This window comes from Ascaphus truei, chromosome 2, assembly GCF_040206685.1.
Source record: "Ascaphus truei isolate aAscTru1 chromosome 2, aAscTru1.hap1, whole genome shotgun sequence".
NCBI classification, from domain to species: domain Eukaryota; kingdom Metazoa; phylum Chordata; class Amphibia; order Anura; family Ascaphidae; genus Ascaphus; species Ascaphus truei.
Genome location: NC_134484.1, coordinates 297673957 through 297699851, shown reverse-complemented (window position 1 = coordinate 297699851; position 25895 = coordinate 297673957). Strand labels below are relative to the sequence as shown.

General features: G+C 49.1%; 1 protein-coding gene across 1 annotated transcript in view; it reads right to left on the bottom strand.

Moving 5' to 3' along the window:
* ZDHHC11 (zDHHC palmitoyltransferase 11) overlaps nt 1–25895 on the bottom strand; it is a 117359-nt gene that overhangs the window by 81856 nt on the left and 9608 nt on the right. The gene's annotated exons all lie outside the window — the stretch shown is intronic.

Genomic DNA, 25895 nt, shown 5'->3' with positions numbered 1-25895 from the left:
TTCCTATAGCAACCATTTACAAAGTCACATCCTCTTCCCCTTCTGAAATAGCATCACCTTTTTGAGCTATGCCCTCTCTAGCAGTGAACCAATTGAATCTAGTGCCTGCTTAGTCACATGATCTTCCTCACAAAACTTTGGCTGTCAGTGTAGCAGAAGAGGACCCAGGATGCATTTAGTGAACCCCAAGACGAATCTTCAGCGATCGATTACAGGAGAACGGATCGATCAGCAACTTAGCTAATCACTTGTCAGTATTGATGCACATATTGAATGTGTTGAAATATATATATATATATATATATATATATATATATATATATATATATATATATTTTTTTTTTAAACGACAGCTTGAACTGCAGCTTTAATACCAGGTTTGTAGAGACGTTTGCACAACAGTTGCGGTCAGAAATATACACGTAGAACAGAAACAGTGGTAAAAAAATTATTTAAATCAATGGAGTCAAAATCAATATGAAAACGATGGATAGTATTAGGTACTATGTAGATGTGCCCATATATAAAATTAATGAGATACTAAAAAGTAGATATCATGAATGTATAGAATTACTGCTCAGCGAACTGTATAATTGATAGAATGTAATCTCTATGCAAGATTCTACATCTAGATTGAATATGGTCTGTATTCAAGTGAAGATATGGTAAATAACAAAATAAAACCATGCAAGATAAGAAGATTGGTTTATAATTGCCATGTCAATTGAAATGACAATGCTCCAGCACTCACTGACTTTACCAAAAAATTGTAAATCGGGGAAAAAAGCCAAAAATGAAAACAATTTAATGTATACACAAGATAACAAGAGAGATGTCTCACAGTGGATAATGACACACTAGGGCAGGCCTGCACAACTCCAGTCCTCGGGTGCCGCAAACAAGTCAGGTTTTCAGGATATCCATAAATCAGCACAGCTGTCTCAATTAGTGGCTCAGTCATTCTGAGCCACTAATTGAGCCAGCTGTGCTGAAGTAGGGATATCCTGAAAACCTGGCCTGTTGCAGCCCTCGAAGACTGGAGTTGTGCAGGCCTGCTCTAGGGTATACGTGGTATAGGGAAAGAACACAGGGTAAGGGAGTGAGAAAGACAAAAAAAAAAAAAACAAGGTGTGGGGGAAGCAAAAACACTGGGGGGAGGGTAAATTAGGGGTGGGGGGTGACGTTTCGAGGTGAATACCCCTTCTTCAGGCCCAAAAGGACCATAAGGTACTTCCCTTATCCCTCTTTCCCCAAACAATAATCTGCCAGCCAAATCCCACAGTCAAAAATAATATGCTATACAGCAAAACAGAATAACAGCTCAAATTAGCTAAAGTCCAGAGTTCCAATCCAGTGAACAGCAAATAACAGAAAATCAAACCCTATGATCCTTGGCAGCAATGCACTCTCTCTTTCTCACTCCTGCTGGTTGGGGTGCTAAATTACAGTTGATAACAATTTTTTGGAAATGTTTGCCCGTTGCTACATGATGTGATTGATATTTGTGGACACGTTTTATACATAATTTATTCCTTTCCAGATAAATAATACATCAAGTTAAGTGTTTTTTTTAATTTTATCAATGACAAAGAATTTGGCCTTTTTTTTAGGACTGCTGTTAATAAAAGATCAAAAAATTATTTTTGTTTATTATTATGTAATACAGAAGTAGGATCAATTCACACAAAATAAGTGGACTGTAATGGGATTTAGATGCCCACAGCAGGCACCATCTGAACTAGATCAACAATATTCCTTCAGGACAGTTTAGACTCATTCAAAGGAACTGCACGCTAGACTCAGATTTTAATGTTGAAGCTCAAGTATTGGTGGAAAGATTCAAAGAGAAAAACTATAAAAACCGATCTAATTGATCACTTTATGGAGAAAGTAAAAAAAATTTTTTAAATAGGGCAGATTTACTCCTCAACACGAAAGAAGAGAAAGATAATGTGGATATGAAGAAATGTGTTCGGTTCATTACTAGATACAATGAGAGAACATTACAAATAAACAAAATCTTCATAAAAACACAGGCGCATATTAAACGAAGATGAGGTCTGATACAAAGAAATTCTGGATAAACCTAGGATTACTTATAGGAAAAGCCGAAGCCTTCAAGATAGAATATCACCTAGCCAGTTGAAAACTCAAAATATAAATCACACATGGAATATGAGCAAACCTGCTGGATGCTTGCTACAAGCGCAAAGCCTCCAGGTGCCTCACATGTAAGTTCATGGAAAATCAGTGAACAGATGAATATGACATCCTGTAGCAACGGACAAATATTCCCAATAAAAAGTTATATCAACTGTAATTTATATTCAATAGTATATGCACTTGAATGTCCATGCAACAAACGATTTTGGCCGCACAAAAAGGATTACTAGAGAACAAAAAAAGAAAATTAGCTCAGGCTTCATGAAACACTGTGTTTCTAAACACTTTTTTTAAGCATGACAATAAAGATGCAACAGGTCTTGCATTGAAAGGAGTAGAGAATGTTGCCTGTCTCATATGAGAGGGGGCGGTACTTTCCTATGCACAACACAAAGGGAAAGCTACCGGATTCACTGCTTGAACACCCTGTCCCCACAGTCTGAATATACGTAGATCTAGCTACTTTTATCAAATTAATTATATTTATCCTTTTCTGTTATTTTATGAAAGAGTGGTCCCAATATAAAAAATTGAGTTCCCAATATTCTTATATCTTATGTGTGGTTTTATTAGATTATGTTGTTTACCATATCTCCACTTGAATACAGCCCATATTCTATCTGGATGTGGAGACTCACGTAGAGATTGCACTCGATTATCAATTATACAGTTAGCGGAGGAGTAATTCTGTACATTCATGATATCTTCCTGTTGGAATCTCATTGCTTTTACATATGGGCAGGTTCTATATAAAAGACAAAAGTAGAAAATGGATGGAGACACTGCAACCCCAGGAATGGTCAGGAACTCGCCAGATGTAGGAAAATATAAAGGATTATTTTTTTTGGATCATGTTAAAATAAAACAAATGAACAAACAGATAAAAATCCTCCCACGCATGTCGCACCATGCAGTGCTTTTTCATGAATTAATAACATTGAGACATGACGACATCATACAATATAAAACAGCTGAAAACAATCACTTAGTGACACAATTCATCACCTGTGCATAATAACCATACAAATATACTCTTTATTTTTTAGAGGAGATTCTAAAAATTGTATAGTATACGCAACATCACTGAATAATGGTTCACTACCATCATTAAGATGTATCTAGTGATCATGATGAAGTTTTAAACTTCAGTGGTGAAACGAAGTGGATACAGAGTATAGCCCATAGACTTAAAGCTGCAGTTCAGTCATTTGTTTTTTTAAATTTTTTTTTTTACTTCAATAGTTTCATGTGGACAATCTCTAATTACCTAAAGAACTGCATAGCTGCCAGTCAATTCGTTCTCCATGTATTGATCGGCAAAATTTGGCGACATCTTTAAATATGGGGAAAGTATTTCATCTGCTTTTGTCAGTCAGTAGAAGCTCATGAATATTCATTTGTCTCCCAGTGACATGTGCTCGCTCCCGATCTGCCGCTGTGTGGTGTCCCCCTTCTGCCCCGATCCCTGTGGCTGCCTGCCCGCCCAGGCGGGAGATGAGGGGGATTGCGCGGCGCCAGGGGGGGGGGGGGTTTCGGAGCGGGTGATGTGTCCCCCTTCTGCCCCGATCACCGTGGCTACCTGCCTGCCCACTCGGGAGATGGAGGGGGGGGGGTTGTGTCCCGGAGCAGTGGTGGCAGAGAGGTGGTGTGTGTGAGATATATATATATATATATATATATATATATATATGTAACGGGTTTCCCCCCCCCCCCCCAATCGCAGATTATACGGTGGGTGCGGAGAACAATCAGTGTTACCATAGAGGTGGTGCATTACCTGTTGGCTCACAGGAGGGCTGAGCTTCCGCTACGGGAACCTGGGGCAATATACTAACATATACAATTACAATGATGCAGCGCCTCCACCTGCGATGGCTCCCACCTGAGGGGGAGTGGTTCCTCGCAGGACAATACCCAATAACCACATACAACTGATTGGATAAGAACGAATATCTTTTACTATTGTGCCTAGAAACATGCAATTACACCCGGTAACAACAGGCGTCCCTCTCTAAAGGCAACCTGACTCAACGTCTCCCTGATGATAACGCTAACGGACACCACGGAGGGTGTCCACACTTTATGCGTCACGGTGGACGCTACCGTCCCAACACAATGATCCCACCCTCAAGTCCAGTAAATCCCACCCAAAGTCTCGCACTCCCAATTCATAGACCAGTGTGTGTGTATATGTGTGTGACTGCGCAGCCACTATGTCTGATGGTAGGCCTTGTTGGTGCACGTGAGGTGGTGAGTTACCTGCCCGGGCTCCAGCCACGGGTACAGCTATATCGTGGAGTGGGGATCGCTGGGATGTCTTCCGAAGTTGGGGTGAATTCCGGCGTGGATAATATCACCACTTCTCCTCGCCGTCTGTACCTTGACGGGAACCGGGTTGAGATCCACAGGCCGCAGTCAATCCGTACTGGGCCTCCGCAAAGACAGTCTAATTGACTCTTAAAGGCCAGGCTTAAGCCCAATCCTCGTGGCGGGAAGCACAGCGTCCGCTGGATCCCTAGCAAGCGAATAGCTAATGGGGCAGGGTCCCTAACCTAGGGCCTGTCCTATCACACTCCGCTAGGATGACTCAGGGCTATCTGGGGCCTAGGGGAGTTCTGGCCTAGTGCCGGGAGTCACTGACTCCAGAACCCTACCTCCTTCCCCTAGCTGCTCCTGTCACCAACCTTCCAACGTGGCCTCTGCGCGCGAAATGTATCTCTATGTTGCAAACAGCTGCTCCAGCCCTATTGGCTCCCTGGCATCATGGGGCCGTTCCAGAGGCTCATGGGACTTGAAGTCCTCTTACAGGGCCCTCCTCTCATAGGCTAGGGCTTCGCGGGCTTCCTGGGCCTACACTGCGCAGGCGCGAGCTCCCTGTAGTCCTCCCGGTGCTCCTAGCCCTTGCGCATGTGCAACGCCCCTAACAATGGCAGCGCCCTGCTCCGCAAGCCGATGGAACCGCAGCAACGCGATCGCGGCCTTAACGACGGCCCGATCGCGTCCCTGACAACCGGCCGCAACTCTTAGTAACGCGCGTCTCGCGCACCAGCAGGAGGGGGGGTTAATACGGCAAGGGGGACCTGGCTACATCCTCCCCCCGGTAAAATCCCCAACGTCCTCGCTTGGGACACAACTCAATGTAACTATATACAGCAGTTATATAATGAAAATGCATTTGAAAACATAACTTAGCACATGCATGACTCTATACAATATTGCACAATTCCGTGAGCTTCACAATCACAGATTGGATCTTGCTCCGAGAACACTGCTGAGCCTCATAATGGGGTGCCCCCATCTGATCATAGGTTACCCGAGTTGGAGGGTACCTGATTCTTTGGCTCCGTCGGAGCTGTTCTTCTGCAACTCCCTCGGGGGAGTAATAAGCACAGTCCTGAGGCTCAGCCTCTTCCCTTGAGGGGAGAAATGTCTCTGAATAGTCTCTGTTAGGCACAAAGCTCGGGCTCTGTGGATCCAAAGGCTGGCCTGTTGGTGCCACCTTAGCAGGCGTTGGCCTACAGGGCCCTTTACCCGTAGCTCCTCCGGGAGATGCCCCTTCTGTGGAGTAGTCCCTTTGAGAGGGTCCTTCTATAGGATCTTCAGGAGTGTCAGAGTGGGTCTCGTTATGGACAGTTTCTTGACCCAGTTCTGATAAGTCGGGCTCACCGTTGAGCGGTGTGGCCAGTATCTCGGTCTCTTCATCTCCCACTTGTGGAATGGGAAGAAGATGGTTTCGGTGCCATACCTTTACCCGGCCGTCAGTGTCTTTGATGCGATAGACCGGGAGGCCAGGCATTTGAGATTCTATTTCATACACTCCGTCTCTCTAACGATCGGCCAATTTGTGTTTTCCTGGGACGCCTAAGTTCCGAAGCAACACAGTGTCTCCTGGCCGAAGTTCCCGATATCTGACTTTATGGTCGTATCGCCTCTTATTATCAGCATTTAGCTTAGCGGTGGATTTCTCTGCCTGCTGATACGCCTGCTGCAAGCTGTCTTTGAGTCGTTGCACATATTTAAAATGGGTAGCATTATGTATCCCATCCGCTGAGACTCTAAGACGCACATCCACTGGCAATCTCGCTTCTCTCCCAAACATCAGGAAGTATGGGGAGAATCCCATTGACTCGTGCCTGGTGCAATTATACGCATGCACCAAGGTCTCTACATGTCGACTCCACTCCGATTTCTGAGCACTCGGTAGTGTTCCGAGCATGTCTAATAATGTCCGATTAAAACGTTCGGGTAAAGCATCTCCTTCGGGGTGATACGGGGTCGTTCGGGATTTGGCAATGTTCAGCATTCGGAGCAGTTCCCTGATCAATGTACTCTCGAAATCCCGCCCCTGATCAGAGTGAAGGCGGTTGGGGAGGCCGTAATGTACAAAGTATTTTCCCCATAATATCTTCGCCACAGTGATGGCTTTCTGGTCTTTAGTAGGGAAAGCTTGAGCATACCGCGTGTAGTGGTCTGTGATGACCAGCACGTTGCATATTCCCCGGCTATCCGGCTCAATGCACAGAAAGTCCATACACACGAGGTCCATGGGACCCGAACTCTGCAGATGACCCATGGGGGCAGCTCGGGTAGGCAGGGTTTTTCGCTGTATACACCTAGTACATCGGCGACAGTGACGCTCAACGGCCTCTCGCATCTTAGGCCAAAAAAAAACGATCTCGGACCAGCCCAAAGGTTTTGTCTGTACCAAGGTGCCCATGATCATCATGTAGGGACTTCAACACCAGATATTGTAGGTTCTTAGGGAGGACTAGTTGTCTCCTATCCGGGTGGTTGTGGTACTGTACCACCCGATAGAGTAAGCAATTGTCTATTTCGAATTTGTCCCACTCCCGCATGAGCAAGGCCACCAAGTTTTTGGGAGCGCGCTTAAGAAGGGCAGGGTTCTCCTTTGTTATGGCTCTCCGGATGATACTAACGACAGGATCTCGTACTTGGTAGTCTACCAGGTCCTTCCACCGTAACACCTTATCAGGCGTGATATTCATCCCTTTGGGATCGCAGTAAGCGGCTGGGACAGCCTGCGACCGGCATCCCAATGAATCAGCTGCTCGTAATTCTGAAAAGGCCACTTGGCCATTGATGATAGCGGCCATACTACACATAGCTCTCACGCCGGGTCCTGGGAGTTCCTCCCATTCCTCATCATCTGGAATAGCGCTTAACCCGAGTCGTCTGGAGAGGGCGTCAGCCCCTATATTCAAGGGCCCCGGCTTAAACTTCATGGAGAATCTGTAACTGTTCAGGGCGGCCAACCAGCGGTGTCCAGCGGCGTCCAATTTGGCCGAGGTATTGACGTAGGTGAGGGGATTGTTATCTGTCCTTACTTCGAAGGCAACACCGTACAGGTAATCGTGTAGTTTCTCGGTAATAGCCCACTTGAGAGCCAGGAACTCTAACTTGTGGACGGGGTATCTCTGTTCACTGGGTGTCAAGCTGCGGCTGATGTAAGCTACAGGCCGCAGGCCCTCCGGGTGCTTCTGGTGCAGGACGGCACCCAGTCCATTGAGGCTGGCATCCACATGCAGGACGTATGGCTGTTCGGGATCCGCATAGGCAAGCACGGGCGCTTCGGTCAGACACTTCTTCAGTTTCAGGAAGGCCTGCTCACACTCAGATGTCCATTTGTCCCCGAACGGTTGGCGTGCCGAGACAGCCTTCTTCCCGGTCTCTGAAGGGTATATCTTCAACAGATTGTTCAGGGGTTTAGCCTTGCTCGAGTACCCTTCTACGAAGCGGCGGTAATACCCACAGAATCCCAGGAAGGATCGCAACTCTGTGACGTTCTCGGGGCGAGGCCAGTTCACTACGGCCTCTACCTTGGCAGGGTCGGTGGCGATCCCTTTGGCGGACACTATGTGTCCCACGTAGGTCACCGAGGTGTGGCAAAACCGGCACTTGTCTAAGGATAATTTCAAACCTTCGTTCCCCAGACGGTCGATCACCTTAAATAATCGTTCTTCGTGCTCTTCCAGAGTCCTTCTGAAGACGATGATATCATCCAGGTATACCAGACACTCCCGTGGAATCATGTCCCCGATAGTCTTCTCCATCAACCTTTGGAACGTAGCAGGCGCCCCACATATACCTTGGGGCATACGGGTAAATTGATAGAAGCCCAAGGGGCAGACGAAAGCTGTTTTTTCTTGATCTTCCGCGTTCATAGGTGTCACGGTAGCTTATGACAAGTTGTAATTTACACCAAAACTATATATAAATATATATATACCTGGGTTTGAACTGGGACGAGACTTAAGATATGATAAATATAATTTATTCCTTGATAAAGGTGAACACACAATAATGTACAAATAACAGGCAAAATATAGACACTTACTTAAAATGGAAATGATGAAGCAGTCACAGCTGGACTGGCAGTTCATACAGCACTCTTCATAGTCATAAAGACACCCAAAAGCATGATAAGACCTCTGGCAGGAAGACAGTACATAGCGTTTCTCTCAGCAATCAGGAAATCCTTCAGGTGATATCAGGTAACCATATCAGCAAACGAAAACAAAGGATATATGGGTGGACAGCAGTTTATAAACCTTTTGTCCCTCTATCTGTAACATTAAGCACCAGTGATTGGTTTTCAATTACCTCCAGCCAATCTTTAACGTGGGAACACATTTCAACACATGCCCCCCTGCTAGCTGGCACAGGCACAGTAGAACTCTGGGGCCTCATTTCTGTAGCCCCACATATGCAAAGGGAATGCCAGCCAGTCTACCCATTTGGCTTTCTGGCAGGAAAACCTTTGTTGGAAGGTGTTAAATGGAACACTTAAGAACTGCTCTGGTTTGAGCCTCGGATAAACAGTGAGGGTGACAAAACTCTTTGAACACTACTTAAGTCCTAGACATTCAGTCGCCTCCCCGGCCATCTGCTACATTATGGCCAAAGAAATTGCCTCTGGAATTTATCCATACCTTAGAATACAGTATTAAGCATAAAACATAAACGTATTAAAATATCCGGTTCTGTTGGATCTAGCAGGTCCAAACTTTCCAGTTCTCCTTGCCAGAACTGGGACACCATATGGTCCAAAAAGCGACTTGCTAGGACCTAAGAAACCGGAGTTACACAAATGCACATTAAATCATTTTAATACAAAAATCTCCACTGAAAAAGAAATCTCAGCTTTTCACTAAATCCCCATTGAAAACAACGGGCTCTGCCGCCATGGGTTTCAATGGAGCAACTCCGCCGTTGTAGTCAATGGGGTTTCCTACCATAGACTTTCAATGGGGAACCGCCGCCATTGAAGTCTATGAGAAAATCCACAAATCTTTACAGTCGTCCATACTCCGTCTGGTTGGTCTGAGGGGGCTGGAAATGGGCATGCATTAAAGCCGGAACCTTGGCTACATGTCACCCAATTCCCATCCCTCTGGGCATTCCAGAACCGGAGATATGGACTTACACATTTCAACATTTTACACTTAGTCATTTTTTCACCATGCGGCTTTTCCCTCATTAGAATCAATGGGAAAAGCCCCGAACTTTCAAGGGGGTCCATACTCCGTCGGGTTGGTCCAAGAGGGTCAAGGATGGTTCTGCAGTGATGCCGGAGCAGTGACTACAGATACCCCAAACCTTGATCTTCTGGTCCCTCCGGAACCGGAGATATGGATTCCTAAAATTCAACATTTCACACTTAGTCATTTTTCTGAGCTGTTTCTGCCGCCGCCATTGAAGCCTATGGCGCGACCCGCTCTATCTGGTTCGACCCTTATCGGGGGTCCAGGATTCGGGGACCCGGTTGCGGTCGAGTGGGGGGAAGCCTAGGAACTAGGGGCAAAAAGAATTTTATTTCTAGGGCCCCCAGAACTGTTTATTCCCACATCAATTAACGTTGAACTTGACTCAAGTGATTGTAACTCTTTTTTAGACATTGTATCCGCTTTTGCGGCTTGCGGTCTGGAGGGCAGCTTGGAAAGATTACCTTGAGGCATCTCCATTGAAGTCAATGGGCCCATTGACTTTCAATGGGAAACCGCCGCTCTCCCTCTTGGACGCCACCTGCTGGTCTCTGCAGGAAACAGGACTAAAACAGCACAAATTCCTATTGAAATGCCTTGAGCCCTAATGGCGGCCAATGGGGACCTGCAAAATGGTGCCTGAAAAGGCGGGAAAACTTCACAAAGAGCTATAATCATTAAAGGACTATTAACCCTTGTGCTCCCGGATGGATTCTAGTGTGTGTGTGATGCAGACACTGATTAACAATAAGGCAGGGGTGAACAGGGAATATACATTTTCAGGTTATGACAAGGGTTAAATCACACGTCTGGGCCCCAGCCCAGTTAACCCCTTGTCTCCCTGGTGAGGTTAGAGAGTGGCCAATTGGGGTGTAACCCCTTTAATCCCGGGCCAAATCCTCTCTATCGTCACAATAGGTACCTGATAGTACCCGGATCGGAGGTCGAGCACGCTGAACCATTGACTTCCATTCAGCGCGTTCAGTATCTCTTCGATGCGCGGAAGGTTGTACTGATCCGGTATCGTATGATTGTTCAATGTCCGATAATCGATACACAGTCGTACGGATCCGTTCTTTTTACGCACCACAACTATGGGGGATGTGTAGGGGCCCCTAGACTCCGTCAAAATCCCGGCATCTTCCATATCGTGAAGGGCGTTCCTCACGTCGTCTATATCCCGCGGGGCGAGGCGGCGTGAGCGTTCTCGGAACGGGGTGGTATCACTCAATCGGATGGTATGTTGGGCGCTGCGACTACACCCCACGTCCATCTCACTCGTGGAGAACACATGTCGTCGTTGAGTCAACTGCGTGGCCAGCCGCTCCTTCCAATGGGTGGACAGTGTCGAATCACCGAAGTTGAAATCCAGCTCTACGGAACGCTCATCCACGGCCGCTGCCTTCACCTCAGGTGTGTCTATTACAGGGCTGACCGGATATATGCCACCCAACATCTGACCGGCATCCAACTCCATCGGGAAGGGAGAGATATTCTGCACATACACGTGGGTTCGGCGTGGAATCTTAGTTGCCCACTCCCTCACCTCCGGTAGTATCTTATATCCTCTCTGGGCCTCTTCTTCCGGGGTACTCTCCAGAGAGAAAAGCTGATCATCCCCATCTCGTTCAGGGTAACAACACCAGACAGGCATTCTTTGTACTCCCCCTGGTAATATGGTCGTCAGTCCGTACTGACGATTGTATAGGTCTCCATGTCGCTCCAGGGCATATATCCGTTGGCACTCTTCTCTTAGGACTGGATCTAGTAGAGCGGTGGCTAGCGGCAACTCATTAGTCTCTTTCAGGTACGCCCGGAACACAGCTTGTACTATATCAGCGTTGGTGCCTAAAATGATCGGGTACTTGCACTGTCCTTGGGGCTCCGGGCATACCAAGGCCGCTAATTGCATGGGGTGTCTATTTCCGGTGTTCAGCTGGAGTATTTCCATTTGCACCTGTACAATCCCAGCGATAGGGTAGTCTTCATTGCTTAGCCCTCGTACTGTCACATGATCGCCCGTTCTCAGAGTACAGTGCCGGAGATGCTGTTCATAGAACGGTTGGTATATGATGGTCACTTGCGACCCTGTATCCAGTAGGGCCGATGCGTAGATCCCTTCTACTAATACTGGCACGATGGCTGCAGGGCCTACTTGGCTGTAAGCCGCTTGGTTGGGTGCATCCTCCCCTGCCTCGGTATCCGCAGGGGCATTGGGGTCTCTTGAGGGGTCTCCACATCAGGTCCGTCGGCTTGTGCTCGGCATACCATCGTCCGGGCTGGGTTTCGTCGAGTGGGAGTTTTGTCCTCAGGGGGGTCCTCCCTTTCTGGGCAAGCCCGAGTGAAGTGGCCCTTCTTACCGCAGGTGTAGCAAAGGAGGTCCCTTGATTCAGAACGGCCCCGGTAAGGGGGAGGGGAGTTGCGAGTGGGCCTAGCTTTGTGGCCCGAGCCCTTAGTGGCGACCTCCTCTTCTGGAGTCGCGGGGTTCTTGGCCTTGGCCCCAGCGGCTTTAGTCGGGTCACTGTTGGCAGGCTCCTTAACCTTGGCGGGAGTATGCAACCGGCCATATGCTTCATGCTTGTTTATCTCATCCACTAGATCAGCGGTGCGCAAACTGTGGGGCGCGACCCCCAGGGGGGGCGCGACACTGCCGACAGGGGGCACGGGGTTTACAGAGGCCCCGCGCGCTTCCCGAAGGCACTTAAATTAAGTGCCGGGGGAGCTGCAGGGCCTCTGTAAACCTAACTTACCGTGGCTCCGGCGGCTTCCTCCCTGTGTCGCCATGGCAACGCGGCGTCAAAATGACGCTGCGAGGTCATGTGACGTCACGTTGCTATGGCAACGTGACGTCATTACGCCGGAGCGCGGGTAAGTTGGGGTTGGGAGGGGGGCGTGGGAGTGAGGGGACAGCCGGCAGGGGGGCGCAGGGAAAAAAGTTTGCGCCCCCCTGCACTAGATCATCCCAGCAAGGGGGGTCGTGCCGCATCAGGGAGCATTTAACCATGATGGCGATAGGGTTGTCGGGAAGTGCTCCTTTCCGGAATTGATTCCAGCAATACTCATCCACCTGAGTGGACTTAATCTGGTCTCGTTTCCGCATATCCCATAGGACATTCCTAATTCGGTGGAGATAGGCAGACAGCTCCCCCCCCAGCTTCTGGCGAAGGTACCTCATCATCAATTGGCCTTCATCTTCTGTTCGCCCGTAAGCACGCTCAAGCGTCTCTAACATTAGCATGTTGATCCTTAGCCAGCCGTATGGTGATGGAAGCGGGTGACCGTAGACACTCCATTATGCGTTGTCGTTTGACTAGCTCAGGGTACGTCCATTCCTCTACAACCTGTGAAGTATATTCTATCCATGCATCAAACGCCTCTTCGCCCGCCGGTGTTGGTTTAGTGCCTGAAAAGATTTTCAGTTTACGATACTGCTGTTGAATCGATGCTTCAGCCCTGACCCCTCCCAACTCGGCAAGACTTTAAACTAACATTTGGATCTCATTTCTCCCGCTAGTAGGGCCGGTGCAATACTGAGCGGCGGACTGTGGTCAGTGGCTGCACCTACAGTAGACTCACAATAACTCTCAGGGGAAGAAGACGAGGCACACATATCCACCTCCTCCAAGTTCGTGCGGGAGCTGTCGGGTTCGGACTTGATGGGCCGCTCGGGGTACACCACTGCACAACTCGCCTCGGCCGGGCCTTCAAACCACACGCTGGACGGTCCTTGTTCCGCATCTACATCGTGCCCAATGTTCACTAACACTGAATAATACCCCTTGGTCTCTGTACATTGATCTACCAAGGCTAGGGCGGTTGTACCCCGGAGATGAGAGGTGGCACTTCCAGCCTCATAGCCCACTCATATACTTCTGAGCGCGACAGGCACGGGAATATGGGTGACATTTTAGAAAGTTTGTTGAATAGGGCACCCCAGGTCTAAGAATCTCAGCAGCGCCTCCAATTGTAACGGGTTTCCCCCCCCCCCAATCGCAGATTATACGGTGGGTGCGGAGAACAATCAGTGTTACCATAGAGGTGGTGCATTACCTGTTGGCTCACAGGAGGGCTGAGCTTCCACTACGGGAACATGGGGCAATATACTAACATATACAATTACAATGATGCAGTGCCTCCACCTGCGATGGCTCCCACCTGAGGGGGAGTGGTTCCTCGCAGGACAATACCCAATAACCACATACAACTGATTGGATAACAACGAATATCTTTTACTATTGTGCCTAGAAACATGCAATTACACCCGGTAACAACAGGCGTCCCTCTCTAAAGGCAACCTGACTCAACGTCTCCCTGATGATAACGCTAACGGACACCACGGAGGGTGTCCACACTTTATGCGTCACGGTGGACGCTACCGTCCCAACACAATGATCCCACCCTCAAGTCCAGTAAATCCCACCCAAAGTCTCGCACTCCCAATTCATAGACCAGTGTGTGTGTATATGTGTGTGACTGCGCAGCCACTATGTCTGATGATAGGCCTTGTTGGTGCACGTGAGGTGGTGAGTAACCTGCCCGGGCTCCAGCCACGGGTACAGCAATACCGTGGAGTGGGGATCGCTGGGATGTCCTCCGAAGTTGGGGTGAATTCCGGCGTGGATAATATCACCGCTTCTCCTTGCCGTCTGTACCTTGACGGGAACCGGGTTGAGATCCACAGGCCGCAGTCAATCCGTACTGGGCCTCCGCAAAGACAGTCTAATTGACTCTTAAAGGCCAGGCTTAAGCCCAATCCTCGTGGCAGGAAGCACAGCGTCCGCTGGATCCCTAACTAGCGAATAGCTAATGGGGCAGGGTCCCTAACCTAGGGCCTGTCCTATCACACTCCGCTAGGATGACTCAGGGCTATCTGGGGCCTAGGGGAGTTCTGGCCTAGTGCCGGGAGTCACTGACTCCAGTACCCTACCTCCTTCCCCTAGCTGCTCCTGTCACCAACCTGCCAATGTGGCCTCTGCGCGCGAAATGTATCTCTATGTTGCAAACAGCTGCTCCAGCCCTATTGGCTCCCTGGCGTCATGGGGCCGTTCCAGAGGCTCATGGGACTTGAAGTCCTCTTACAGGGCCCTCCTCTCATAGGCTAGGGCTTCGCGGGCTTCCTGGGCCTACACTGCGCAAGCGCGAGCTCTCTGCAGTCCTCCCGGTGCTCCTAGCCCATGCGCATGCGCAACGCCCCTAACAATGGCGGCGCCCTGCTCCGCGAGCCGATGGAACCGCAGCAACGCGATCGCGGCCTTAACGACGGCCTGATCGCGTCCCTGGCAACCGCCCGCAACTCTTAGTAACGCGCGGCTCGCGCACCAGCAGGAGGGGGGGTTAATACGGCAAGGGGGACCTGGCTACACATATATATATATATATATATATGTATGAACAACACACATAATAGATGCCGCAGTCAAATCAGCTCAAAATGAACTAGTAATACTACAAAACCAGACGTCAGGGTAAATAGGTGCTGCCGACTCAAAGACAATATAAACACAGGAAGAAAAAAGAGGGTAAAAAATGGAACACTCATAAAATATATAGTGAAAATAGAGAAATGGATTTATGAGTAATGCAAAAATAATTAAAACATACCAAAACACATACCACATATTAAAATTACCGCTGTAAAAATGAAACTTATAATATCTAAACAAAAAAACCCCAAACATGGAAAAACCATATAATAAGAGTCCCAATGAAACAGAACAAAACTAGGGGAAAGAAAATTCCCCTAGAGATGTGGTGCCGATCATGGAGTAGGTAGGGACTCAAAAAAGTAAATGGAAAAACCAGATGACACAATAATTAATAATGAGATGATAAATCAAAAAGTAACACTATAAGCCAAAAACCTGCATGCAAAGCAACTAGAAAAAGTAACTAAATGCTGCATAATATAATACATGAGATAAAGGGCAAAAGTGGGTACTGACATGGGGAAAACTTGAAAGATAAACAGCAAAAACCTGAGTAGCTGGGATAAGGATGGTAAGTAATATAAACAAAGCCACAGAGGTATAATAAAAAAGACCCTGAGGATGCTGGAATGTAGAAATGAGTCCTGATGCTAATAGAACACTGCGAGCATGTAAAAGGTGAGGTTAGGAGGAGGTCCAAATAGAGCACAATGTGCAGTGAATACAGACCACCAGCGTTCCAGTCCCACAACAGAATAGTAACCAGCAGCAAACGTAAAGCGCCCCAGCATCAGTCTGGAAGTGTAGTTGAAGTAACCACAGACAAGGAGAGAAGCTTAGAATTAATTAATTAAACCTTATTCCATTGCACGTGTGTAGTTAATGTTAAATATTAACAATTCATTTAAAATCAAATCTGTATATATCATACTGTAAACAATATGTATATTTAATTTTGTGTGTATGTGAATGTGTACAATTCAATGTGTGTGTTATTAAAATTAATAATGACTTGTTCTTGTATAGCGTTGCTAGTTTTACATAGCACTTTACAGAGACATTTTGCAGGCACAGGGCCCTGCGGAGCTTAGGTGTGTATGTATGTGTGTGTGTATGATATAGATATATATGCACACGCACGCATGCACACACGCACACATACACATGCACACGCATGCGCACACGAACATGCGCACACGCACACACAAACATGCGCACACGCACACACAAACATGCGCACACGCACACACAAACATGCGCACACGCACACACAAACATGCGCACACGCACACACAAACATGCGCACACGCACACACAAACATGCGCACACGCACACACAAACATGCGCACACGCACACACAAACATGCGCACACGCACACACAAACATGCGCACACGCACACACAAACATGTGCACACGCACACACATGCGCACACGCACACACAAACATGCGCACACGCACACACAAACATGCGCACACGCACACACCAACATGCGCACACGCACACACAAACATGCGCACACACAAACATGCGCAAACGCACACAAACATGCGCACACGCACACAAACATGCGCACACGCACACAAACATGCGCACACATACATAGACACGCACACACACATGCGCACACATACATAGACACGCACACACAGTGTGTATGTATATGTGTGTATATATTTATGGTATTGCTTGACCTGAGGAAGAGAAGAAAACTTTTGAAAGCTGGTCCCATGACACAAATTGTTGGTCCAAATAAAAAAAGGTATCAACAAATACTGAAGAACTCATATATTCTGGTGTATGTATGTATGTATGGATATATAGCGAAGGTCAGCAAGCGACAGAGGACAGCAGCCGGCGGCGGAGGGAGAGAAGGACGGCATCCTGCAGCGAAGCTCGGCAGAGGACAGCAGTTGGTGGCGGAGGGAGAAGAGGACCATGTGAATGGAGCAGGAGCGGGACAGGAGGGCAGTAGGGAGGAGTTACGCTGTGGCAGCGGAAGTCAGAGAATACTTCTGTCAGACCGCTGGGGTGCGCACATACGTGTGTGTGTGTGTATGTGTGTGTGTGTGTGTGTGTAGAGATATATATATATATATATATATATATATATGAGAGAGAGATATATAGAGACAGCTGTTTCGACCTTAATGGGTCTCATCAGTGTGGGGTTGATTAACTGGGTATGCAAAGAAGCTAAAGGATGGGCCAACCATAATACTGAGTTAAGTTATGGTGAGTAAAAACAGTGACAAAAACCCTCCACAGCAAAGCAAATATGCAAATACAACTGTATGTTCATCTGCATGTCTTAGGCAGGTCTGCAACCCCGCCTTTCCCCATTATCACCCAGCACAAAGCACTTCCACTGCAGCAAGGGATTCTGGGAAATGACATGCAAATGAGCACACAGTGCCACTTTTTGCTTCAAAAACCATTTTTAACATGGTTCCCTATAGGCTTAAGCTTGCTGCATGGTCACAGCTTTGAGCACAGCCAGGGTTAAGGTGCATACCCAGAAAACCACCCACATATAGAGATTATATATATATATATATATATATATATATTACAGTGGTCGACAAATCACCAAAAAAAAAAAAAAATCTACTCGCCACCTAGTACCAAATGTGTGGAGAGAGAGAGAAGAGAGAGAGAAGAGAGAGAGAAGAGAGAAAGAAGAGAGAGAGAGAGAGAGAGAGAGAGACTCCCTTGATAAAGGTCCTGATCCTAGGACCGAAACGTTGGTGTATGTGACGTTGGTGTATGTGCCTGCTATTCTAATACAATTTTTTTGCTAACAAGTGTGCTGTCTCTTCCTTGCTGTGCCTACTCTGGATTCCCTGGACTCTCTGGGAACCTTTGATTATATATATATATATATATATATATATATATATATATATATATATATATATATATATATACACACACACATATATAGTCAGATAAGGCAGTTGGCACTCCAATAGGTGCTGGTAAGCCACAGGTGCACGTCCCATATAGAGAATGTAGTTATATGTTACCGTTCCAAGGATTGGTAAACAAGAGACAGCACTCAATGTTGAAAATCAAAGTGTATTAGTGAAAGCAAAAATACATCCAGAGGGAAGGTCCCATTCTGTAGGACCGAAACGTTGGGTTTCTGGATGTATTTTTGCTTTCACTAATACACTTTGATTTTCAAAGCTCGCACAAATAAAAGCATTTCGTTAGCCACAGAACGGTATCATCTATTTATTTTTTGATTATATATTTGCGCTCCCTTGATAAAGGTCCTGTTCTTAGGACCGAAACGTTGGTGTATGTGCCTGCTATTCTAATACAATTCTTTTAGCTAACAAGTGTGCTGTCTCTTCCTTGCTGTGCCTACTCTGGACTGCCTGGTAAGGAGCCTTTGAATATATATATATACATATATATATATATATATAAAAGAGAGAGAGAGAGAGAGAGAGAGAGAGAGAGAGAGAGAGAGAGAGAGAGAGAGATAGAGAGAGAGAGAGAGATATAGAGAGAGAGAGATAGAGAGATATAGAGAGAGAGAGGGATAGAGAGAGAGAGATAGAGAGAGAAAGAGATAGAGATATATATATATATATATATATATATATATATATATATATATATATATATATATATATATATATATATATATATATATATATATATATAGAGAGAGAGAGAGAGATATATATATATATATATATATATATATATATATATATATATATATATATAGATAACAGCAGGCACTTCAAAGGCTCCAAAGAGAACCTTGAGAAAGGTCCCGTGTGGAGGACCGAAACGTTGGTTTATATGTCACATTAAATACCAATTTTTTGACTATCTCCTGGAGTGCTGCCTCTGATATCTGCTCACACGGTATCGTATAGCCTATTTTGATTTATATAGGATTAGCACCCACCTATATCTACCTGACGGAGTGCCTTGTTCTCATTTATTCACTATATATATATATATATATATATATATATATATATATATATATATATATATATATATATAAAGATAACAGTAGGCACTTCAAAGGCTCCAAAGAAATAGGTGCTTGTTCAACAAAAATAACAGGAAACCAGGTGTCCCACCAAGGAGACAAAAAACAGCACTCAAGGTATATTGCAAAAGTGTATTTGAAAAAAACACTAGGAAGCGTGTGAGGAACTTCAAGAGGAGTTATTCCAATTTTACGGGGGAGGAGCAAATGGCACTCAAGGCCCTCCGTGATAATAAAGAAATAATCATACGTGCCGCCGACAAGGGAGGCGGTATTGTAGTAATGGATTACAGCCAATACCGTACAGAGGTCCTGCGACAATTGAACATCACCCAACATTATAAATCTTTGAATGGAGACCCTACAACCGGTTACAAGCGAGAGGTTGATGCGGTGATTCAAATGGGTGTTAACAATTTGTGGATCACAGAGGAGATTGGGAATTTTTTAGTACGACCGTACCCAATTATCCCGGTTATGTACATTCTACCGAAGATCCACAAGTCGCAGACGTTGCCTCCGGGGAGACCAATCATCTCAGCGAGGGGATCCATATGCCAACCCATATCACAATTCCTTGACTTTTTCCTGCAACCTCTTGTTACCAAAATGCCCAGTTATATACGGGACACCACAGACTTTATCAACAGATTGGCTAAAATACAAGTGACACGTGGTGCATTGCTGCTGGTAACTATGGATGTCACAAGCCTCTATACGAACATCGAGCATACGGAAGGCTTGGAGGCGGTGGCCACACAGTTACGGGGTCAACAAGATCGGACAGAACCACCGACTGAGTTCCTACTACTTTTGATGAACATTGTATTGTTCAAAAATTACTTTAAGTTTGAGGATAAGTTCTACCTCCAACTAATGGGTACGGCGATGGGGTCTAATATGGCCCCATCATACGCTAACCTTTTTATGCATCAATATGAACAGACGCATATCCTCCATGACGCACCTCTGTCACAACACATTGTTGAATATATGCGCTACATTGATGATGTCTTCGTTCTATGGGACGGTACAGAAGGAGAACTGATTGCATTTGTGGATTACTTGAACCAAATTGCATCCACCATACGGTTCAGATTGACCTATAGTCCAAGTAAGGTTGTTTTTCTTGACACAAAAGTATATCTAACTGAAGGAGTACTTCGGACGAGGATACATCAGAAAGATACTGATAAGAATTCACTCCTCCTGGCAACCAGCCATCATCCAATACCTCTTAAGAAAGGGTTACCTTACTTCCAGTTTCTTAGAGTGTGCCGGATTACTAGTGATAGTGGTGAGCGTGATCAAGCCCTTGTGAAAATGTATAAACGCTTTGAGGAGAGGGGATATGAATGTAAGGACCTTGATGCAGCACTTAAGAGAGCCAAGGATGTCCCCAGAGAACAGCTCCTGCTGCCCTCTACGAAAGCACAGAAGCAAGATAGGTTCCATGTCACTAGTACATTTAGTACTGCATCAAGAATGATTAAGACGTCTATCCAACAACACTGGAATATATTGGCGAATGATGCCACCATTGGCAAGAATTTTGAGCGTCCCCCACTATTTTGCTACAGAAGAGGGCGAAATATCGGCAATACATTAACTAGGGCAGACCCGGTGAAAAAATATGGTAAACCTACAACTTGGCTGAGTAAGAAAAAAAGGTGTCTTTAAATGCCATGGATGCACCAACTGCCAATACCTTATTCTTGGCACGCAGTATTCACATCCCCATAGTGGCAAACCACGCCTTATTCAGGACTATATGAACTGTGAAAGTAGATATGTTGTCTACTTTATCCGGTGCCCTTGCGGACTATATTATGTCGGTAAAACGACGCGCATGCTAAAGGAGCGGATTAGTCTGCATAGATCATCAATTAGGAAGGCATTGGCCGACAACACTGGATTGGAGGACCATAAATTGCAACCAGTTGCGAGGCACTTTAAAAACTTTAAGCATAGCCTTGCAACGCTGAGGTGCATGCCTATTATGCAAGCGCACACGTCCATTCGTGGTGGTGACAGAGGAAAATTATTACTGCAATTAGAAACAAGGCTCATCTATGAACTTGATACTATGGCACCCAGAGGACTTAATGAGGATTTTAAACTGGGTTGCTTTTTGTAGCAACAGTAGTATCACTTTAGGGAGATACATTTATGAGTTAAAGTTGGGGATCTTACTGCCATCTGTCACCTCTGTGTAGTTAGAATTATCCGTTTCTGTATTCATCTTTGGGCTTATTTTTGCCTTATTATGTGACCCCATTTTTGCTCCTTAGCACCCCTTCCCCTCCTCCCCCCTTCCCCCCCTTTCCCTCCCTCCATCTTCCCCTTTCCCCTCCCCCCTTTCCCTCCCATCCCCCTTTCCCTCTCCCCTTTTCCTCCACTCCCCCTTCCTGTTCCTTCCTTTCCTTTATGTCTGCTTTTTCAAACTCTTATAAGCAAATCTGCATTCACTATTCATTTCTCTTGGTAGCATGTTAGAGTGATATTAGTATATTTATTATTGTTGCACTATTGATAGTGATTTTTAGTAATACTGGGCATCTGGAGTATATACAGCAGCGGCAGCTTTTATTCGAGTAAAAGCCGCCGGCTGCATGCGTCTGGGAAGCGGGTAGCCGCGGCGCGTGGCGGCGCACTGTGACGTCACAGTAACATGCGCGCCCGGCTTCCCCGTCTTCCCCGGCTTCCGCAGGCTTCCCCGACACCCCTGGAGATCAAATGAAGGTAAGCGGGGGTGCGGGGAAGCAGAGCGGCATAGCAGGAGCCTTGTACGGGGTCGGGAAGGGATTTAAATTGCGCGCGAAGTGGAGGGGGGGTGCGTGGGGGAAACGCGGCGGCGCGCGGTTGTTACTGGCGGCAGCTGGGGTAGATCCCGGCTTGCCGGCGGCATTCAGTGCAATAAAAGATGTCGCTACTGTATTTTCACCTCTTCATGTGTTTTTAATACTGCACTTTCATTTTGGTTACAGGACCTGTTGCTGCTGGTGATGTGACGTCATCATGTTCAAACGCTCAGTGCCCCTGCTCCCTATTGCAGTCTGCTTCTGCCTACACTCCCATGGTTACAGACGGTTTAGTTGCGTCGCCATGGCAACGGGGGATGCCTTAGAATGACTGGTGTGCTCACTGGCTCCACCCGCAGGCGCACATGGGCGGTGTGTCTGGCATTGATAGCTAAGTGTAAACAGAGGAGTGGTGAGGCTGAGCTGCTGCACAGTGATGACAGGGCTCCCATGCGCCTACAGTACTCCCGTTTTTAATTACAATCAGCTGGTTCTTGATTATGCACACAGGTGGGTGATGGGTATATATGTTTTCCTTGGGCAGTGTTCTCCAGCACGCCCTGAGGAAGGTCCTATACAGAACCGAAACGTTGGATTTATATGTGCCTGCTTTTTTTCAAATACACTTTTGCAATATATCTTGAGTGCTGTTTTTTGTCTCCTTGGTGGGACACCTGGTTTCATATATATATATATATATATATATATATATATATATATATATATATATATATATATATATATATATATATATATATATATATATATATATATATATATATATATCTTATACTATATTAGTGAAAGCACTGTATGCCTGCCTGCCTGCCTGCCTGGATGTCCGGTGTCCCTAGGGGAAATCTGATTGGTCCCTTGGCCCGCCCCCGCACACCTCTCATTGGCCTGAGGTGGAGTGACGGGCCAAAGGACACACAAGGACACACACACACAGGGACACACACACACACAGGGACACACACACAGGGACACACACACACACACAGGGACACACACACACACAGGGACACACACACACACAGGGACACACACACACACAGGGACACACACACACACACAGGGACACACACACACACACAGGGACACACACACACACACAGGGACACACACACACACAGGGACACACACACACACAGGGACACACACACACAGGGACACACACACACACACAGGGACACACACACACACACACGGACACACGGACACACACACACACAGGGACACACACACACAGGGACACACACACACACAGGGACACACACACACACAGGGACACACACACACAGGGACACACACACAGGGACACACACACACACAGTAGGGGGGGTGTACATTAGCAGCATGTATAACCCGGGGGGTGGGGCTCACATACCCACCGGTCCCGGAGCCTCCGCCTCTTCCTCCCCGAACATCAGCCTCCACACCCGCGCGCACCTCCTCCTCTCCCCGTGTCTCCCGCGCTTTCAGCCCCCCCCCCCCCCCGGCGCCGCTACAGTCAGCGGGGGAGCGAGTGCCCGGGACACAGCGGGGGAGCGGCCACAACAAGCTGCCTCCCGCCTCAGATCCACGTGGGAGCTTCCGGACGGGTGAGTGAGCAGCCTTCACCTCCCCTCACCCCCCCGATAGATTCCTCACCCACCCCTCACCTCCCCTCCCCCCACCGGCGCCGCTACAGTCAGCGGGGGAGCGAGCCGCCCGGGACACAGCGGGGAGCGGCAACAAGCTGCCTCCCGCCTCAGATCCACGTGCGAGCTGCCGGACGCTGAGGGAGCGGCCGGACGGCTGAGGGAGCGGCCGGACGGCTGAGGGAGCGGCCTTCACCTCCCCTCACCCACCCTCACCCTCCCTCCACCCCCCCTTCACCCACCCCTCACCCTCCCTCCACCCCCCTTCACCGCCCCTCCACCCCCCTTCACCTCTTATCCACCCCCCCTTCACCTTCCCTCCACCCCCCACCACCTTCACCTCCCCCTTCGCACCACCTGCCCCCCCTTCCCACCACCTCCCCCTTCCCCCCCCCCTTCCCCCCCCCCTTCCACCACCTCCCCCCCCCATTCCCACCACCTCCCCCCCCTTCCCCCTCCTCCCCACACCTCCCCCCTTCCCACCACCTCTCCCCACCACCTCCCCCCCTCCCCCCCAACTCCCCCCCTCCTCCCCTCCCCCCTTCCCCCCTCCTCCCCACCACCTCCCCCCCTTCTCCCCACCACCTCCCCCCTCCCCCCTCCTCCCCACCACCTCCCCCCTTCTCCCTCCTCCCACCACCTCCCCCCCTTCCACCCTCCTCCCCACCACCTCCCCCCTTCTCCCCACCACCTCCCCCCCTTCCCCCCTCCTCCCCACCACCTTCCCACCACCTCCACCCCCCCCTTCCCACCACCTCCCCCCTCCTCCCCACCACCTTCCCACCACCTCCACCCCCCCTTCCCACAACCTCCCCCCTCCCACCACCTCCCCCTCCACCCCCCCTTCCCACCACCTCCTTCCCCTCCCTTCCCCCCCTTCCCTCCCCCCTTCACCCCCCCCCCCCCGGCGCCGCTACAGTCAGCGGGGGAGCGAGCGCCCGGGACACAGCGGGGGAGCGGCCACAACAAGCTGCCTCCCGCCTAAGATCCACGTGCGAGCTGCCGGACGGCTGAGGGAGCGGCCGGACGGCTGAGGGAGCGGCCGGACGGCTGAGGGAGCGGCCGGACGGGTGAGGGAGCGGCCGGACGGGTGAGGGAGCGGCCGGACGGGTGAGGGAGCGGCCGGACGGGTGAGGGAGCGGCCGGACGGGTGAGTGAGCGGCCTTCACCTCCCCTCACCTCCCCCACCACTCACCTCCCCTCACCTCCCTCCACCCCCCTTCACCTCCCCTCCACCCCCCCTTCACCTCCCTCCACCCCCCCTTCACCTCCCTCCACCCCCCCTTCACCTCCCTCCACCTCCCCTTCACCCCCCCTTCACCTCTCCTCCACCCCCCCCTTCACCTCCCCTCACCTCCCCCACCCCTCACCTCCCCTCACCCACCCCTCACCTCCCTCCACCCCCCCTTCACCTCCCCTCCACCTCCCTTCACCCCCCTTCACCTCTCCTCCACCCCCCCCTCACCTCTCCTCCACCCCCCCCTTCAACTCCCCCTCCCTCCACCCCCCACCCCCTTCACCTCCCCCCTTCGCACCACCTGCCCCCCCTTCCCACCACCTCCCCCCCTTCCAACCACCTCCCCCCCCCCTTCCACCACCTCCCCTCCTCCCCACCACCTCCCCCCCCCTTACCTCCCTCCACCCCCCTTCACCTCCCTCCACCCCCCCTTCACCTCCCTCCACCTCCCCTTCACCCCCCTCCACCTCCCCTTCACCCCCCCTTCACCCCCCCTTCACCTCCCCCTCCCCTCCACCCCCCACCCCCTTCACCTCCCCCCCTTCGCACCACCTGCCCCCCCTTCCCACCACCTCCCTCCTCCCCACCACCTCCCCTCCTCCCCACCACCTCCCCCCTCCTCCCCACCACCTCCCCCCTCCTCCCCACCACCTCCCCCCACCACCTCCCCCCTCCTCCCCACCACCTCCCCCCCTTCCCCCCCACCACCTCCACCCCCCCTTCCCACCACCTTCCCCCCCCTCCCTCCCCCCTTCCCCTCCCCCCCCTCCCCCTCCCTTCCCCTCCCCCCTTCCCTTCCCCTCCCCCCTCCTCACCACCTCCCCCTTCCCCCTCCTCACCTCCTCCCCCCCCTTCCCACTTCCTCCCCCCCCCTTCCCACCTCCTCCCGCCCCCGCACACCTCTCATTGGCCTGAGGCGGAGTGACGGGCCAAAGGACACACAGGGACACAAACACACACACACAGGGACACACACACACACACACAGGGACACACACACACACACACACACGTATACACACATACACACACGTATACACACACACACACGTATACACACACATGTACACGTACACACACACACACACATGTACACGTAGACA